This window comes from Mirounga leonina, unplaced genomic scaffold (assembly GCF_011800145.1).
Source record: "Mirounga leonina isolate KUSES-001 unplaced genomic scaffold, KU_Mleo_1.0 Mir_197, whole genome shotgun sequence".
In the NCBI taxonomy this organism is placed as follows: domain Eukaryota; kingdom Metazoa; phylum Chordata; class Mammalia; order Carnivora; family Phocidae; genus Mirounga; species Mirounga leonina.
Window position 1 is genome coordinate 12,502,165 of NW_023270494.1, and position 18,778 is coordinate 12,520,942.

The 18,778-nt window shown below is 41.5% G+C and overlaps 1 protein-coding gene across 3 annotated transcripts in view; it reads left to right on the forward strand.

The window, feature by feature from the left end:
• The window catches only part of PRKCA (protein kinase C alpha), a 395,562-nt gene that overhangs the window by 23,504 nt on the left and 353,280 nt on the right, over nt 1-18,778 (forward strand). The gene's annotated exons all lie outside the window — the stretch shown is intronic.

The window sequence follows — 18,778 nt, forward strand, 5'->3', positions numbered from 1 at the left end:
CGGGAATTCTGGTAACACCCACAGCATCTAATTAATTCCTAGCTTCTGATAGGGTTTGGTGGGGTGGGGGTGTGTGTGTGCAGGGGTTGGGGGGAGGGGAACACCAGCATCAAGGACTGTCAGCCTAGCTAGATTCATGCTTCAATTTTCTGAGGTCTAAAATCAGTTCTGGTATTTTTAAGGGATCTTTTTGTGAGAGAATCTGGTTCTTCCCTTAAGTCTTTGTTTAGGTAAGATGAAGACATCAGATTTTCCTTCAGCCCTACCTGACCACCTCTGTCCCATGTGCTGTGCATGGCAATAGCTCTCCAAGAGAAATCAGCATGGAGGCAGGAAGTCTACATCAGTGAAATCTAAATTACAAGTAATGGTAAAATAAGTTTGCCTAATAGTCTAACAAAGTATAACAAATACGAGTGGTTATTAGTGGGAGTGTATTCCCCTAAATGCTGAAAAGCTTCATATTCCTCAAAGCACTTAGTCTTTACTTGTGTTGCTGTTCTAGCGTGAATTATCAAGCTGTACTGATGGATGTTCAAGGATAAAGTGGTCTAGTCTGACTAAAGGGGACCCTATTAGAAGGGTCTACGTTAATATGTTTCAAGACAGGTTATTTGCATGGCCATGTAGTTTTTTATCATTCTTTTTTTAAAAGTTATCAGAGCCAGAGAGTGCTTGTATGTGCGCATGTGAGAGAGAGCACAAGCAGGGGGAGAGGGAGAAGAGCAGGCTCCCTGCTGAGCGGGGAGCCTGACACTGGGCTTGATCCCAGGACCCTGGGATCATGACCTGAGCCAAAGGCAGATGTTCAACTTACTGAACCACCCAGCAGGAGCCCCTAGTTTTATATAATTCTATTGATAGGTTTGTCTTGTTTGAACTACTTCCCAAGTTCTGTGCATTGTACTTGTTTGGAGGCTGAGGAGGAGTCTGGAGTATGTAAATGGGAAAGAAGGGGGTTGAGTCTTCTCCAGTGCAGGCGATTCTTGTCAGCAACCCCCAGAGGATGTGTGGCTCCTTGAGTGCACCTGTTCCATGCCCTGGCAGGACAAGCACAAGGACGTGGAGTCTTTCTCCTGGAGGCTACTTTCAGAAACTTTTTAAGGTGCTGCTCTTAATTGAAACCTTGACTTTGCAGTTGGAATCAGATTTTTAAACATCTCCTTCCCTCCAATTGTTTGTTAAATATGTTGCAAATGAAGTGTAAAGAAATGAACTTGCAATCTTCCTATCAAGAAGTAATCTTTGTTAATCTTTTGTTAAATTTCCTTCCTCTTCTAATGTATACGTGTTTTTTTTTTTTTTCTGGTATGCTAAGAATTATATACATCTTTAGATGATACTTTTGTCACTTAAGAATACATTGTGACGGGGTGCCTGAGTGGCTCAGTCGGTTAAGTGGCTGATTCTTGGTTTTGGTTCAGGTTGTGATCTCATGGGTTGTGGGATCGATCACCAGGGCCAGAGTTGAGCTGTGGCTCCCTGCTCAGCAGGGAGTCTGCTTCTCTCCCCACCCCCATCCCCCTGCCTGTGTGCTCTTTAAAATAAATATTTAAAAAAGGCATGGTGACAACCCAATTGAAAAGCAAAGGCCTTGAATATATATTTCTCCATAGAAGATATGCAGTGGCCATTAAGCACATGAAAAGATGTTCAGCATCACTGATTAGGGACATGTAAAACAAGACCACAGGGAGATGCCCCTTCCATTAGGATGGCAGTTATCAAGAAAACAGGAAAACAAGTGTTGGTGTGGATGTGGAGAAATTGGAACTCTTTCCTATCACTGGTGGGAGTGTAAGTGGTGCATCCACTGTGGAAAACAGTATGGCAGTTCCTCAAAAAAATTAAACCTAGAAGTACCCTACAATCCAGCACTTTCTGGGAATATATACCCCAAATAACTGAAAGCAGAGGCTTGAACAGATACTCACAGTGACGTGTATAGCAGCATTATTCACGATAGCCAAAAGGTTGAAGTCACCCAACTGTCCATTAATGGATGAATGGATAAACAAAAAATGGTATGCAGAGTGGAATATTCAGCCTTAAAAAGGAAATTCAGACACACTACAACATGGATGAACCTTGAAGACCTGATGCTGAGTAAAATAATACAGTAACCAAAGGATTCCACTTAGGAGATACTAAAGTAGCCACCTTTACAGAAGCAGGAAGTAGAGTGATGGTTTCCAGGAGCTGGTGGAAGGGGGTGGGGAATGGTGAGTTAGGGTTCCATGGGTATCTTCAGTTTGGGAAGATGAAAGTATCTGGAGGTGGCTGGTGGCGGCGGCTGCAGAACAATGTGAATTTACTTAATGCCCCAGAACTATACACTTAAAAATGGTTAATATGGTGAATTGTAGATTATGTATGTTACCACAATTTTAAAAAGTAATTTCCCATGTCGTTAATATTCTTTGAAAACAGTGTGTATAATCCATTCTATAAAATGACTTCTACCATTTTCTTTGGACAGTGACATTGTTTTTGCTTCTGACTTATGTAGGCAAGGCAGTGAATATCCATGTATATCAGTTTTTTCTTTATGAAGAATTAGGATAGGCTCCTAGAAGTGAGATGATTAGGCTACATGGCATGAACTTTAAGGCTCTTGATCCATATCATTACATTACCTTCAGAGTTATTAAATCTCATTTCAACCAAGCACTCATTTCATCTTTTTGCAGACACCATGTATTATCATTAAAAACAAATTGCCTATTAAGCCCAGCCATGGTTTGTCATTGTTCTAATGCATCCATCTTATTACTAGTGATTTTAAAGTTTTCCCATTTACATTAGTAATGCCTGAAACCTAGGGAGTGCTTGATATTGAATAAATTTATGAGTGCCAGGCCCTTTTTTGGTGTATAGGACATTTTATCAAACAAGATGGATGCATGTGCTTATAGTCTAGTGGAAGGGTCCATTATCCAATTAGAATGGATAGGGACTATCAAATGAGAAGCCTGACCCAGCCTACAAGAGACAGAAGGCTTCTGTGAGACATATTTAAGCCAGGACTTAAGAATGAGTAGAAGGCCTCTAGGCAGCAGAACACAGAGGAGAGGGAACGTTTCTGGAGGAAAAACCCCATAGTGCAAACCAAAATCAGCCTTTTGTATTTCTTTTAGGATTTGACAATTGATCATCCTCTCCTTTTTTTTTTTTTTTAAACCTCCTTTCCTGTTGGCTTATTTCCCCCTAATTTTAAAGAATCTGTAGTATACTACTAACCTTTTGCTATGCATGTTATATTTACCCTTCACAGGTTTATTTGCTCCTTTCCCCCTCTTCCCAAGTAACTTTCATATTGTTTTCCACCTGCCCCCGCTTCCATCTGCAGTAGGAAGGACCCTGCACCCAGGAGAGTTGAGGGGACAGCTCCACTGGCCTTCCCTTGACCTAGAAGTAGAGTCTGCAGTGGGGGCAGGCCAGGTCTCAGGTCTGCATGATCTCCACCGTGCATTTCCTATTCCTGCAGGAGGCCGTGTGTCCAAGCTCAGCAGCTCTGCTCTCAAGTCTCTAGTGCCCCTGTTTAAGCTCTGATCTGTGTTTTGTGTGTTGCCTGTTCGGGGAAAATGTGAGGTTCCAGCTGGATCCTTGTATGGAACCAAGGCTTTCAGCACTTTGTGCTCTCTAGGATTGACTCTGCTGATAGGTCTCCTTTACTTGTAAGGCTGTAGATAATGTTTCCACTTCCTCTACAGATTTAAACCAGAAAATCTTGGGAAAGGGTGGATAGGAAGGCCCAAGGGGGACCCTGAGATCTCTGAGGGCTTAGAGAGGATGTTAAGCTGTTGAGGGGATGGAGAAAAGAATAGAAACTGTCAGCTGACCCCTAAAGCTAAGTTCACTTTCATCTAGTCTCAAAATTTTAAGATTTTCCTCCACTTTACAAACTAGGAAACTAAGTCTCTATGAGGTAATTGCCCAAGTTCAGAGAGCAGTTGTTTGTGGTGGATGTAAGCTCTAACCCTGGTTGAACTGATAATGAAACCTAACTTTTTCTAATAGGCCTCCGTGCTTTTTAAGGGAAGACCAGAAATGTTGGCATTGGCCTTTTGACTTCTGAGCGTTAAGAGCTTGATTGGGTGGAATTCTTGAAGAAATCCTAAATGCTGAAGCTTTAGCCCGTGATGGATCATTCTTGTACCTTTCCATTAATCCAGAAGTGAGTTTAATTCTCCTGAAACACATAAGCAGCATAGGTATTTGTTTTGGTATTTTTTTTTTTAACCTGGAATATTTTTTTTTTCTTAAATTCCTTATTTTGGCAGATGACTTGTTCTTAGGTTGTATTCACTCAAATTCCTCCACCCAGGGTGTCCAGTTCTTCCTCAGGCATTTGGAAAATCCCAGATCCCCTTGGGTATTTTTTTTAAGATTTTATTTATTTGAGAGAGAGAGAATGAGAGACAGAGAGCATGAGAGGGAGGAGGGTCAGAGGGAGAAGCAGACTCCCTGCCGAGCAGGGAGCCCGAAGCGGGACTCGATCCCGGGACTCCAGGATCATGACCTGAGCCGAAGGCAGTCGCTTAACCAACTGAGCCACCCAGGCGCCCCCCTTGGGTATTGTTTTTAAGCTGGCCCCACACTTCTTTTCTGTTCAAGGAGCTTTGAGTTGGTACCGTCCCTGAGGCTGCCAAGTCTCTGTTGCAATCACCAGAAAACATTGGCTTTCTTTGGTCCCTGACCAAACTTGTCCCTTTGCATTTCTGCCTGGCTCTAAACGGAAGACTTCAGTCCAATTTTCAGAACGGGCTGTTTTGACTTACTGTGCAAAAACCCCACTTTGGCTGCAAACCATGCTCTGCATATTAGTATAAGCACCTAATGTTGCTTTACTAAATTGTTGAGAGGAGCTGATGAGCGAAGACTGGCACTGGGAACATCTGCTAGGGCTGTATATTTTCCTTGTATTGGTTTTCCTGACTTCTAGGATTGTTTTCATTATGCAACTGCTCACTAAGCAAATTTGGTATGCCAAGGACCACATAACATTCCCTGCCCCCCCGCCCCCCCATACACTCATTTGAAACATATGGGGATTTGGGGTTATTCAAAGCAGTGTTAATAGACGAAATTTTTAAAATATAAATGAACAAAGATTCTGCAGCTGTATCCAGGCTTTGACAGCATTGTGGGAGGTTACAGAGGGAAGAAGGGGAGGGGGGAACACTTTGCGGAATGGACTCTAACCAACAAATAAGATGTTTTTGCAATTTTAATAGGCTTTTCTTGGCAGAGGTTTCATACAGCTGATTCTCAGACACTGACAAAAATCTATTCGTGATAAGTAGTTTGTTGTAGATAGCAACAAAATTCCCCAGGCCGGTGTATTACTCCATGTGGAAATGTTGCCTGACCTCGAGGTAATAGAAGGACAATGCTTATCGCCACCATCCTAGGGTCCCTTGTCCTGTTTTAATTTTATCTTTATAAAATGCTAACTGCTGCAGAGCTAAAGAGGCTTTGATCGATCTTCCGGCATTCCTTACATATTTACTGAAGAGTGTGTGTGGGTGTGTGTTGGAAGGGGAGGGAGGGTAGGTTGTGAGGTAGATCATTGAGAGCTAAAAGGAATGGACTAGATCCACATGTTAAACAGTTAACTGTTACAGTATCAACTGAGGGATAAGGGATGGCTGGATTTTGAAGCTGACTTGTAACACTTAAGTCTGGAGTTCTAACCTTGCAGAGTGTTAAAAGTTTCCAGTATGTACTTCCTACATCACTGCCTCCGTGTAGCTGTTTGTCCTAGTAATTAAACCATTCTTTTAAAATTAAGCCTTCTGAAAACAGAGGCTCAAAAGGAGTGCGGATTCTCTTAGAAAACCTGAATTTCTTAAGCTTCCATTTGGCCTAAAATCCCTCTCATTAACTGAAGGATGACTTTTTTTTTTTTTTAACCACTTGAAGCGAACTTAATTTTAGCTTATGCCAAGAAAGTCTTCCGTTACTTCTACCGTTTTCCTAGAGTTACTGAAAAACCATTCTTGTCAAGGAAGTTCTATTTCTATTCTCTTCATTTTAGCTACCTAATATTGTTTTGTCATTACTACTTGAGGGGAACTTAGAAATAGAACGGCTGTTCAGGAGCACATTTAAAGAACTGTAAACTCCAGAATCTTGTTTTTCCTTGACTCTCTTCTCTCTCCCCCGAATATCTTTAAATAGAAGCCGTTTCCTTCTGCTGCATTAACCCCAAACCCTATCTGATTTCTTCCAGTTGCCAAGCAGAGTGGCAGCTTGCCTCTGAAGGCCACCAAAAGGGACAAAAATGTTTTATGGAAACAACCAGATGTCAACTTAGGTCCTCAAACTAGAAAGTCCCCCCCTCCCCCCAAGCAGCAAAATAACCTAATACTTAGAGCTCATCTTGGAATCTGCCAATTAGGATTGCATGCTTGATCAGATTTTTCAAATGCTTTTTATAAAATTATATAATAGAGGTGAAAGGGAAAGGTCTGAATTATAACTCTTATTGCATGAGCTAAAAGTGTAAGCCTTAACATTTGCGCACTTCATTGATTCCAGGCTTAACTCTAAGGACCGCTTTGGGGTCAAAATAGCGTGGATTAGTTCTGTGTTAAACATACCTTCATCTTGTTTATGTATTGCATTAAGCTCTTAGCGAACAAGATAAAAAGAACATTTAAGCCTTACAAACCCAGCTATCCACCATAAAATGTTTGCCAGACAGTTGCTCAGGCAAAAGCAATGGATTTTTGCTTGAAGGTAATCTCAGTAATGGAAAACAATTATCAAGGCCTCGGGGAAACTGCTTTGGGGTGGGTGAATTGGCCTTTGGCAGGGGATTGTGGGGAATCCTCGTATCAGTGCTGGCAGATGTAGTTTGTCAGAACAAGGCCACGGTTTGGTTTAGGTTGTGAATGTTCCAGAAGCTCTGGAACAGGTCTCAAGAGGCTTGGTGCTTCTACTATGCAAACACTGATGTTGTTCCAAAATATGAATTTGGCCTCAGTGTAACCATGGCTTCTTAGTTTCTTTTTAAGATGAGGGAGCATAAACTTTGTTTGGGGGGTGGGGGTGGGATCTGAGCATAAACATTAGGATATTTAAAACGTTCAATGGAGAACGAAGAAAAATGTCCTAATTGGGTGCTGTTGTCTGTTTTGAGCAAGCAAAGCCTATCTGAATTTGAGTATCTTGAATTTTTTATTTAGAAGTCATTGATATTAACCATCCAGAGAGCAACCGTTAGCACTGTGAGGCCAGAAGCAGTAATTCTGAATTTCTTGGGTGATTGAGAAGGTAGGAGAGCCTGTTGCAACTCTCTAGGGCCCAGTCAACAGTGAGTTCCTGTTTAAAGGGCCAGCGCCAGAAGTCAGGGAAGTCCCAGGCTGGTTAAGTGGGAATCAGGAGGGTAGGGCAGTTGAGTCCTTATATCCTTTATGCCTGTAGGAAGGATAGATATGTTATTAGATATCTGAAAAGTCACTTGCATGGATTTTTTGTAATTCTTTACTCTTTCTTTGGGAAGCCTTAAAACCCTCATAATGCCCTGCCGAATCTTTCTTTTCTTTCTTTCCTCCTCCTCCCCTCCTCCCCACCTCCTCCTCCCCTCCTCCTCCCCTTCTTTCCTTTGCCTTTTCCTTTCTTTTCTTTCCTTTTCCTTTTTTCTTTTCTTTTCCTTTCCTTTTCCTTTTCTTTTTTCCTTTCTTTTCCTTTTCCTTTTCTTTTCCTTTCTTTTCCTTTTCCTTTTCTTTTTTCCTTTCCTTTTCCTTTTCTTTTCTTTTCTTTTCCTTTTCCTTTCTTTCCTTCCTTCCTTCTCTTTTCTTTTTTCTTGTCACAGACCTCTGTCTAGAAGGCTACTGGCTTCCTACTCTTTGATATAGAAGTTTGGGGATATGGCAAGCCAAAGAAACGGTTCTTTCACTATAGTACTGCTTGCTGGCAGCAGATTGTAAATATTAAGTAAGCCCTTCAAATGTCATTTCATTCTAGCACCTCATGGTCACATTTTAAAAATTTGCACTTAATCTCTAAGGTGCAAATTCTGCTGGGTAGTAAGTAATTTAAAAATTCTTAGTCTTTTATAGGACCTATCCTGTTAAAGGTACAAATTAAGCGAGGCATATTGTTCGTTGTGAATCTTGCATTGTGAGGACTTGTTAATTCTGAAAGTCTCACCTTGAAGTGTGCTGAAGGGTAAAAGCACTTTATAAACCATCTTAGAGTTCTGAATTTATGAAAAGTAGTCAAGTTAGGAACTGTTCTGATGAGTTATAAATGGTAATCAGTCACAAATAATTAACTAGGTACTTGACCGTGCCAGTGTGATCCTATCAGTGTGATAGCAACCTGGAATCTGAAATTGAACTTGACCTGATTAAAGTGGGTTTGCCCTTTACATGAATAAATATCATTTTGGCATCTTGCCTTTAAGCGTTTATACATTCTTAAGCCACCTTGCAGATTATTACAGTTTACTAAGAAAAGTCTCAAGGCATCTTGTAAGATTGTGATTTCTAGTGAATTACTTTCTTACAGCTCTTGCACAAGGAATTCAAGATGTTGATTACCTTCTGTGGGCTGCACATACAATATATGTGGTTTAAGGGATTAAACCGTACTATTCTGCAGTTACAAATTCCACCAGTCAGTGAATGATTCTGGAGCAACTACTATACACAGTCATTGAAGGTGCAACAGTGACCAAATCAGATGTGGCCTTATTTTTAAGAAGTGCTGAGATCCATCCATTAAAAGGTGAATCAAAACTATCTCAGAAATGGAGATAATGTGGGATACAGGGTGAGCATATGAACTAAGTGTAGCTAGAACTAATGCCGAACGACTCAGGGAATTATGGGAGCAGGACAGAATGTGAAAGTTATAAGCCTAGACACGTAAAAAATAATGTAACTGAAGAAAAATCTCCAGGCAGAGAGAAGAAAAATGAGAGGAAGTATTAGCGTGCATCAATCCAACCGTCCATGTGTGTACAAAGATGCCTAGGATGATTTTTGTCTGACACTAATATTATTTTTGCATTTGTCTTTCTATTCTGCATTGCATAAAATCTTTAAAATCATTTTTTAAAAAAGGATGCAGATATGCTTAGATGTTAAAAGTAGATAATTTTGAATGTTAGGGATATGGTTTTTCTTTGTACTACTAATTTCTAAAACTACAGGTTGGGGGGAGAGGGAATGTTTGCCATATTGAACACTGGTTGTATCATGCATATAGACTGAAGTTTCCTAAGTAACAGAATATACACGGGGGCTCTTGATACTTTTGATATTTCTTCTCTTCTCTGCAATGCTTAATTTCTTCCATATCACTTTGTTTCTCCCTCTTAAGCATTCTGGGGGTTATACCGCTCCTTGTTACAGTCACAGAATGGTATAGCTTCCTTTTGATGCAAGTTTGTTGTTTTCATGGAAAGCTATTAAAAGCTAGGGAGTCGTCGGGTGGGGGAAGGTGGTTTTGAGATGATCATTTTTAGAAGTTCACTCAGCCCATTGTACATAGACCAGGTTGGAGGGAGAGCAGGGTCAAACGTGAGTTGACCACTTACAGTGCTACCAAAGCAATCCTGCTGAGGAATGATGGTAATTAGGACAGAGGAAGGTGGAAATAAGAGGCTGTCCTTGAGAAATGGGCAACTTAGTGGAAGAAAGCTAGGGAGGGGGAGGGAGTGTCAGTGTGACCCCTGGGTTCTGAGCTTGCACAATAGGATGGATGGTGGTGCCATTTGCCAAGATAAGGTGTGATGGAAGAGAAGCTTGGTGTTTGTCTGATTCATGAGGCTGAACTGGGTGACCTTGGGCTTCATTTCAAAATCAGTATTGTGGTGATTAGCACTGTGGGTCTTTAGAGCCCATGAATGGGCTTCTTGGGGCCCATTGCTCCTTAAAAAAAAGTCAACAGCATTTTCTGGTGAGCGGGTCCATCCATGTCTTTCATGAGACCCTCAGGGAGAGCCACGACTCAAAGGTTAAGAACCGCTAAGTATGTTTCATTACAGTGACTGTTCAGTGACTACTTTCCATGGACTCCTGAAGCACAAAAACAGTATCAATGAATGGAAATGTCCTGCTCAGCTTTGTAACAGGGCGTTTGAACTGCTCCTAAGGCCCTCTGCCCATCCCCCCTTTTTTTGACATCTTCCCTGACCACCTAAGACCAAAGTGGTCTCCATTCCTTTAGCAATTACTATGCATGTGTTATTTATTCTTATATATTTGAGTATACTGCTTGGCCTTCTGAATAAAAATAGCAATTATTAGCTTAGCCTTATGCTTTGTAACTTCCCTAATTATCCCTATGAGTGTTGACATTCCTATTTTACAGATAAGGAAACTGAGACTTGGAAAATTAAGGAAATGGAATTAAATTACATTAAGCAAGTGGCAGAACTGGGGTTTGAATCCAGTCTGGTTGACTCTCGAGTCACACTGCTTTCCACTGTATGGACCAGTCTGGTTGGTTAACGAAAATGATGCTTGTTCTTCTTATCTTACCTAGTGCTTTGTAGTCCAGTCTTAACCGAAGAAATGAATAACCATACTGTGGTCTAATCAAGTCTTTTACATAATACCCAGAATAAAAGATTACCACCTTTAAATTTGCTTCCTGTGTCTTGTAAACTAAATGCCCATTTTTATCCTCTACAGCTGGATTTTCTTCAGAGCTTATATACCCTATCTTGCTTTGGAAGTAGCAAAATTATTCAGATTCAGACTTGAGATTTATTTCTGCATGGTCATCCTTCCGTGCCAGTTTCTAGCCAGTTTTTATTATACATGGTGCTGCTGATTTTTTTTTAAAGTTGTGATTGAATTAAAAATCCTTGTTAGGAAGTTGAATTTCTAAAGCAGTCATTTATGTTCAGCCTGTGTAACTAATGGACAATTATCTTTGTTTCCTCTGGAATCTTGCTTTAATGACTTTCAGAGTAGTGTTTATATATGCCTTCACTTGCCTGATTGGTTTGATAAGGAAATCCAGATAGCTGGGGATCATCCTGTCAATGGGGCAGCCTCCATTTCTTTTAGCCGTGAGAGGTGGACTCTAGGCCCCCATTCCAGTATTAGAGGCTGGCTTTCCCTGAGCTCCTGGGCAGAGGACCACTTCTTTCTCATGGAAAAAAAGTGTCAGAGTGTACCATACTCCCTGTGATTATTGACAAACCTCTTACCATGAAATTTATTTTTTTCATGAAATTGAGGACAGGAAAAATGAACATAGCAATAACCTTCAAATGTAGGATGAAGAAAGATCTCAATTCCAAAGAAATTTGGAAATGAGCAGAAATTGGGGACACCAGAGAAAGGAATTCATAGCCCTGGTAAGTGCAATTAGGTACATTAACATTTTGATTCTGAGGAGGCAGCCAAGTATAGTGCTGGTCATATAACAGATGGTTATTTAATTTTATTGAATGAATGCAGAAGTAGGTAGGTGGATAAATGCCACAGGGATAGAAGTTCCGTGAGGTCAGAGTTGCTGTATTTCTAGCATCATCTAGAAGGTACTCAGTGACAGAATTGTGAGTTGATAATTAAATGCCAGTAAAAGATGTTAGATTGGTTTTAGTATTAACTACAGACCCTAAGAGATAACGAAGTATATTGGAAAGGCCAAGCTTATTAGAAATAGTATGTGTCCTATGACACCAGAGATCACTCATTTGGAAATATTAAGTAAAGGACATTTTGAATTTTTAAATATAAATTATATTAAGCCTGTGGTTCTTTTAATATTTAATTTTGTATTGTGGTTAAAAACACCTTTAACAATTTTTAAATATATAGTTCGGCAGTGTTAACTATATGCATATTGCTGTACAAGGGGCCATGTGGGTTCCCCCGCACCTCCTCCCACAAGTTTTTAAATTCCAGTTAACATATAGTGTAATATAGTTTCAGGTGTAGAATTTTAGTGATTCATGGCTTATATGTGGGGCCATGTGGTTCTTAAACTTTAATGTCTCAGGGCCCCTTGATACTAAAAAAAAAAAACGGGGACTCCAAAGACCTTTTGTTTATATGGATTTTTATCTAAATATTTACTGTACTGGAAATTAAAAACATCAAAGATAAAAAAACTAACAAACCCCGTACATGTTAACACCAATCATATAATTCTATGAAAAGGGATTACATTTTTTGAAAAAAGTATTTCACATTGGAAATTTCTGTAATGTCTGACATAACGAAACACCATTGGACTCTTGTGCTCTGCTTTCAATCTGTTGCAGTATGTTGATGTTGGCTTGGTGAAATTCTAGGTCTAACATGTAATCAGAAAAAGGAAGAGTATCTTAACATGCTTTTCAAATACTTGGAGACATTCTTTAATAGTGATAGTTGGCAAGGGAGTTTCTTAAAGGTTAGTAGAAAAGAAGATGAGACCATATTTGTGTCCACTGGTCTGTCTCAAGTATTGAATCACCCTTTTAAAGGCTTGTGTGACCTTATTCTTTGGTTGTTCGGAAAATACTATTTTATTTAGTCCTGCAGGTCTTCTAAGTGTTTGCACATTGCGTTATGAAATGTCAAAAAAAAAAAACAAAAAAACACCAGTCTGATAAACACCTTTATCAGGAAGCTGTCAAGCTCATGGAAGATACGTTTTCTAAAATTCTTTTTTTTTTTTCCCCACTTGAAAGCTTGACTTTTATCATTGCCAATAAGTACTCCATTGTTTTCCGTGAAGTGACAGGTTCACTTGATTTTCAGGAATGTCTCTGCCAAATACCCAAGTCTGAATAACCATAGTTAGGTAGCTGTTCTTTCAAGTAAAGATGGTGGTCCCATGGAAAGAGCGGACATGACAACTGTCACACTCAGAGTGCAGCCAAGTGCTTTATAGGTCCAATTAGAATATCAACATAGAATTTTTTTTTAATGCTTCGGGACATTCTTAAACATGAAACTGGCGTTAAAAAAAAAAATCCTGGGATTTCGTGGTGGGATGAAGATAATGCCTGTTAGCGCAATATGGTGCTGCCACCATGGTTCATGCTGAGGCACTGGTGGTCTTCCCACCCTTGCTTCTGCACCATCAGGGCAGACGTCAACACGGTGAAGAAGGCAAATGATTTAGTAGTATCAGGATAATAGTTTTGATCCTGCTTGACCCGTGAAGGTGTGGATCATACTTTGAAGAGTCTGGGAAAACCACGTTAAAGTTCATACTTAAGAAATTGAAGCTGTGGTACCAGTTGTCCAAAACAGTACATAACCCCCAATTTATATTTATCTTGCAGAAATGCATTCAAGGCACTCAACATCACTGTCCTATTTTGTTTCCATCTACGTGAATCAGTTTGCATACCTTTAGCAGGCAGTAGGCACATGATCCAGGAGCAGGTTGGACCACAGAGCGTGGGGGTAGGCAGCCTGAAGTTAGGATGATCCAACAAATGAATCATCCACATGTGGATAATGGAGTTGTAAAAATTACTCTCCGCTTTAGTCAGCAGCTTAGTTGAAAAGCAACAAAACTGTTCAGTTAAAAATTACAGGTCTCCAAAATAGGTTTTTAATGTAGCATTTAACTGAGAATGTATCTAGGGTTGGGTTGAGCATTTTCATAAAGCCTTTCTCCTTGGTAATGTAACTTTAGGAACTTCAGTAATTTCCTTATGGAGTTGTTCAGATTGTACCAGGCACCAAACAAAATGTGAAAAGCTGAGGTTGCTTTCCCTAAGGAGCATCCCTCAAGCGGACAGAAGTTGACCGACCCTCTTCCTGTGCCTGATTTGGGAGTCCCCTGTACCTTCCAGTGAACAATCCCCTAACTTACATCCTGCCTCTGGTAGCAGGTATCGAGCAAATATTTTTGCCTTCCATTGAAAGTTTTACAATTTTTCTCTTGAGACTTTTATTTTTAAAAAGGGAAAATTCCTGCTGTGAGGCCAAATATACATCTGCATTTGGCAGCGTGGCAGACTCCTTGGGGTGGGGGGTAGAAAACAGTAGCTACGGTGAGCCCCAAAAACCTCTCTGGGAGTATGGGGCTCTACAGAGGTTTGCAAATAACTCGTCATATCCTTTGTGTCATCTTCTGCTTTTACTTTCTCTGCCGGCCTGATGGGTAGAAGAAATGAATCCTCCCTTGCCGACGGTTGGATGATGAAGGGTTTGCCTGTGTGGTGGACGTTGGCAGGGCGGAGAGGGTTTTCCGGGGCCTCCCAGTCGTCCAGCTCCTGTGTTCTTGTCCCTTCTCCAAGCTGCTGACTGTGCACAAACACTAAATTATTCCTCCGGCAGAAAAACACTTGGCCCGACTTCCCAAAACTGCTTATGCTCTTCTCATTTGCACGGCTCTGATTGAGCGTTAGGTATCCCTTTGGCTGTCTCCCATGTCTCTTATTTTTAGGGCCTTTGTTCACGTCTTTCTGTGTGTGAAACATGAAAAGTGAGCCATGGCTAATGGAATTGGAAACTTGCTGGTTTTTAGGCCACTGGTCTTTTATCACATGGCCCTATCAGGTTCTTTAGTTACAGAGGTTAAAAAACAAAATCCACCCTAGGAGCCAGTGGATGGCTGTCGGGGAAGGAGAAGGAGAGGATGAGCACGTGATGGGCAGTGAAAAGAGATATCGTAACTAAAGCGCTGGCCTCTATCCCCAGAGCCATGGCCTTTCAGGAGTCTTCTTACAGCTCAGCCGGGTTACAGATGAGGGAACGAACTCGGGTAACAGTCGTCTGCCCCCACCCCCCCTTCAGAACAGCCTTTTCAGGTTGTGAAAAGTAGTCCCGGGGGAAAACCTGGATTCCCCAGGAGGCAGGGTGCATCTCTGAAAGGGTGGGCTCAGGAGGGGTGGCCCGTGGAGTGGTCTGTCCAGCCTGTCTGGGCTCCTGCAGGTGCATGTTCATGGACCTTGGTGGGGGGCGGGGATTGATTACAGGAATGACCATTTCTTTCCCCGCTTCCTACCACAAAAAGGAAATGAAGTGAAAATATTTAAAATCATTGTTTTCTACCATTGGAAGGCTGAGCGTTTGTGTTGGGGGCCAGTTCCTGGAGAGTCCCTATGTAACCATAGTGAGCATCCCTAAGGAAGTTTGGAGAGTGCCGAGGTCTGTTTTGGTTTCTTCCCTCCTGCCCGGGAGCTGACTGCTTCCTACAATAGACCGTGCTTTTTTCTCTGCTCACCTGATCAGAGACCAGAGCACATTGTAATTGTGCATCTGTTTGCTCTCTTAAACAGTGTAAATGTTTGGAAGAAGCTGAGTGGACAGTCTGCCAATCACCCCTGTACTCGGCACTACATAGTACTGAGCCTGGTACCTGGCTTGGGGGTAGACAGACAGGGACTGGATTGAATGGCTGGATTTACTGGCCGGGGTAAACCACGGTGTGTCAGCACAGTTCTGATTTTATTTACCCCCTCAGGCGGGGGACGGATGCTTGCCAACTGACAGGCTGAGGTGGGGGTGGCTAGGAGCTAAACTCCAGCACAGGTCTGCTGCCCCCTGCTTCTGAGCCTCAAGGAGCTTTCTCCTCCTTCTGTCTGTTCCTTTGGTATGCATAGTAAGCCCAAGATGTTCTGAATTTGAATATTTGAAAGTAAAACCCTGCACCAAGGATTCTCAGATTTTAATCACTTACAAGGGTGACTCTATTAATACTTAAATTTCCTCTTCTGCATGTTTGCTTTAGAAAGGGCTAGGGGGAACTATAAAATGTTTTGAAATCGGAAACCATTACGTTTTAGTATATGCTGCGAAAGAAGTCGTCTTCTAAGCTATTCTGGGTTTATAAATTATTAGATGTTTTTAAATAGTTAAACATGACCGTCTTCTTGGTTACAAAAAAAAAAAAAAACAAAAAAAAACAAAACCCTGTTCACACCAGCTTACCCCACAAATCAGGTTTTCCCTGAGGAGGCGCTCAGGGGCAAGGAGATCAAGTGCTGCCAGGCTGCAAAGGGTCTTAGAACCAGGAGCCAGCCTGAGGCCTCCACCCGCTTGGGCTTGCGTCCACCTCCCTCCCTCGATTGGCTTCATTCTTTAGGGTAGTGACTAGACTTCCTCCACTTTCTTATAGGCTCTCAGATGGCCACATCAGGTCCTGAGTGTACATGCGTCCACGTCCAAATGCGGACACACACAGGTTTTAGTTTGAAATTCCTGAGAGAACTTAGGCCAGCATGGTCAGGTGCCCACCATGATCCAGTGACTTCTGCCCATTCGGAAGGAGCCTGGGGAATGAACCTCAGCTTAGAGGCCTGAAAGGAGACCCCAGCTTCTGGGAGCTGTCTCAAGATTCTGGAAAGCACCTTACCCAGGGCTATGAAGCTCAGAGCAAGCTACGGGGTCTGACACCACCTCACTTCCTTTATTACCAGCTGCTTCCCACAGTTTCTTTTGGGAACTCGGCACCTTCCTGAGGCCTGTCCTTGTGCATGAGCTGGAATTCTCAGAGCCGGACTGGAGTTAGGCAGACCGTCCAGGCATCTCTGCCACAGGCTTGTTGAAATAGTAATTCTACCAAATTGGTGGAATATCCATAGACAACTCGAGAGAAGATGGAAGGGAAAGAATATCAGGAAAGAAAAGTGTTTTTGAAGTGGTTTTTTTGTTTTGTTTTTTGTTTTTAAAGTTGTGATGTTTCAGGAGTTTGGGGAGGAGGGAAGTGGCAGAGGATGGTACATGAGGGATGTTCTTAAATTTTCTGAGATAAAATAATTTTATCTAGCCACTTGATACTTCAGAAATAATTCTTAGGGAGGGCGCCTGGGTGGCTCAGTGGGTTAAGCATCTGACTCTTGGTTTTGGCTCAGGTCCTGATCTCAGGCTCTGCACTCAGCGGGGAGTCAGCTTGAGGATTCTCTCTCCCCCTCGGCCCCTCTCCCATTGCATGCTCTTAAAAAAAAAAAAAAAAAAAAAAAATTCTTAGGATCCTTCAGTAATCTGTTTTTAATATGTTAGACATTTTAGTTTGTCAAAGATGATTATTCATTGTCAGCCAGCTTTACCTGGTTGCATTGAAGATAGTTTTGTTTTTATGCCATGCTCTCGAGAAATCTATTAGACATCTGGGTAGATAGGATTGCATTAAACTAATAAAGCCCCCTGGTTAAGGGGATAAGTCCTAGATTTAACATTTGAAATCCTTTCCATTAAGTACAGTACAAGCAGGTCTTTCTGCACATTTTGGTGAAGCTTAACCATTTCTGATGGCTCACTATGATCATAATCTTTATTTTAATTTTCATAATTGCTCTTGGTGACCTCCTACTTGGGCTGCCTGCTGAATTTTATGACTAGTGTCCCGTCCTTTACACAACAGATGTAATCGGGTCAGTTGATTCAGAAAGGGAGTTTGCTTTCCCTTCTAACTTTTGTTCTGAAAGCACCGAGGAATTCCCCTGTAGAAACAGTCTGGAAAATACTTGGAAATAAAGGGGAGTTGAAGTTGTGTCAGGTTCCTGTGGCTTGTTCTGAGTTTTGTGGCTGCCCTGGTAGACTGTTTCCAGAATCTTGAAACAAGTGCTAGGATTTCCCATCAGGACTGTGGCATCCTTGGTTGCTGGGACTTTCTTTCTTTCTTTCTTTCTTTCTTTTTTTTGATGTGTTGCTTTCCCATTGTCATGAGTTAGAACATCAAATAGAGATAGGTTCTGTGCTACTTTGCTAGGATTACCAATGAACGTGTCCTGTATTCCATCTTGAAAATTTCTCATGTGTTAGGTGTCAGGTTCTTTGAAATGTGTTTCATCTGCTTTATGGGAAGAGCTCTTGGCGGGGATTTTAGGCCTTAGCATTGCCTCTTCCTAAAATTTGTGTCCTTGAGTTAGCACACAACTCCGGATTTCATAGTGGTTTTTCGTGTTGCTTTTCCTCCAAATGAAGTTGGTCTACACTGATCTAGAAGATGACTTCCAACCCATCAAACCCAGGCTCAGATTTGAGAAACTAATTTTTTTTTTTTTTCTGTTTAGAGTTCTTATGGGCAGAATAATTAGCTCTGTTTCCTGCATGCAGGCTCTGGGTTCTGTATCACTCACTGTATGCACAATGCCTGATGATAGTTGCTTCGTAGACCCTCTGGGTTGAGTAGGTGAATGCATAGATGCATAGTGGCCATTCTGAAACTGCTTTGGTCTGATATAAATGGTCTTCCAGCCAACCGAAGTCTGACCTCTGTCATTTGGAGCCTGTTTTTGAAAATGAAGGTTAAAACCCCTCTGGGAGGAAATTGCAGCCTGAAGTCTTGGACCATCCTGGGTCATGCCTGTTTCTTCCTCTGCAGGACACAGAAGACTGGGTGGTTCCTTTTCCCTGCTTATTTGCCCTAGGAGGGCCTACTGGACTAATCAGTTTAAGCTCTTCTCTTAGGCCACTAATCCTTTTTCTCCAGCCAAGAAGCTGCAGGATACTAGTAACGTGTCCCATAGCTATTAAAAGATACTGCCTTGCACATTAAGTACTTATTTTCTTCTGCAAAAGGATGACTAAACAAAAAGCTTCATTTATGCTTTTGCTTTTTCATGATACTTCTTTATCTTCTAGCGTAGTCAGGGGAGAAGCATAATTTTTTTTTGTCCTTGCTGATTCCATATCTCCACTTTCAGCATTGTAGAAACAGGAAACTTGCCTTCTCATACATGCTTATATTTTACCAACCCATTATGAACCCTCATTGCCAGAGGTGGAGAAAACAGTGAAAATTAGAATAATCTTTTTTGGCATGTGGTATTTTCTGAGAGATTAATTGGACATAAGCACATATCATGATACTTGCTGAACCACAATATCTTCAGTTCCTACAGGTCGAATTTTCT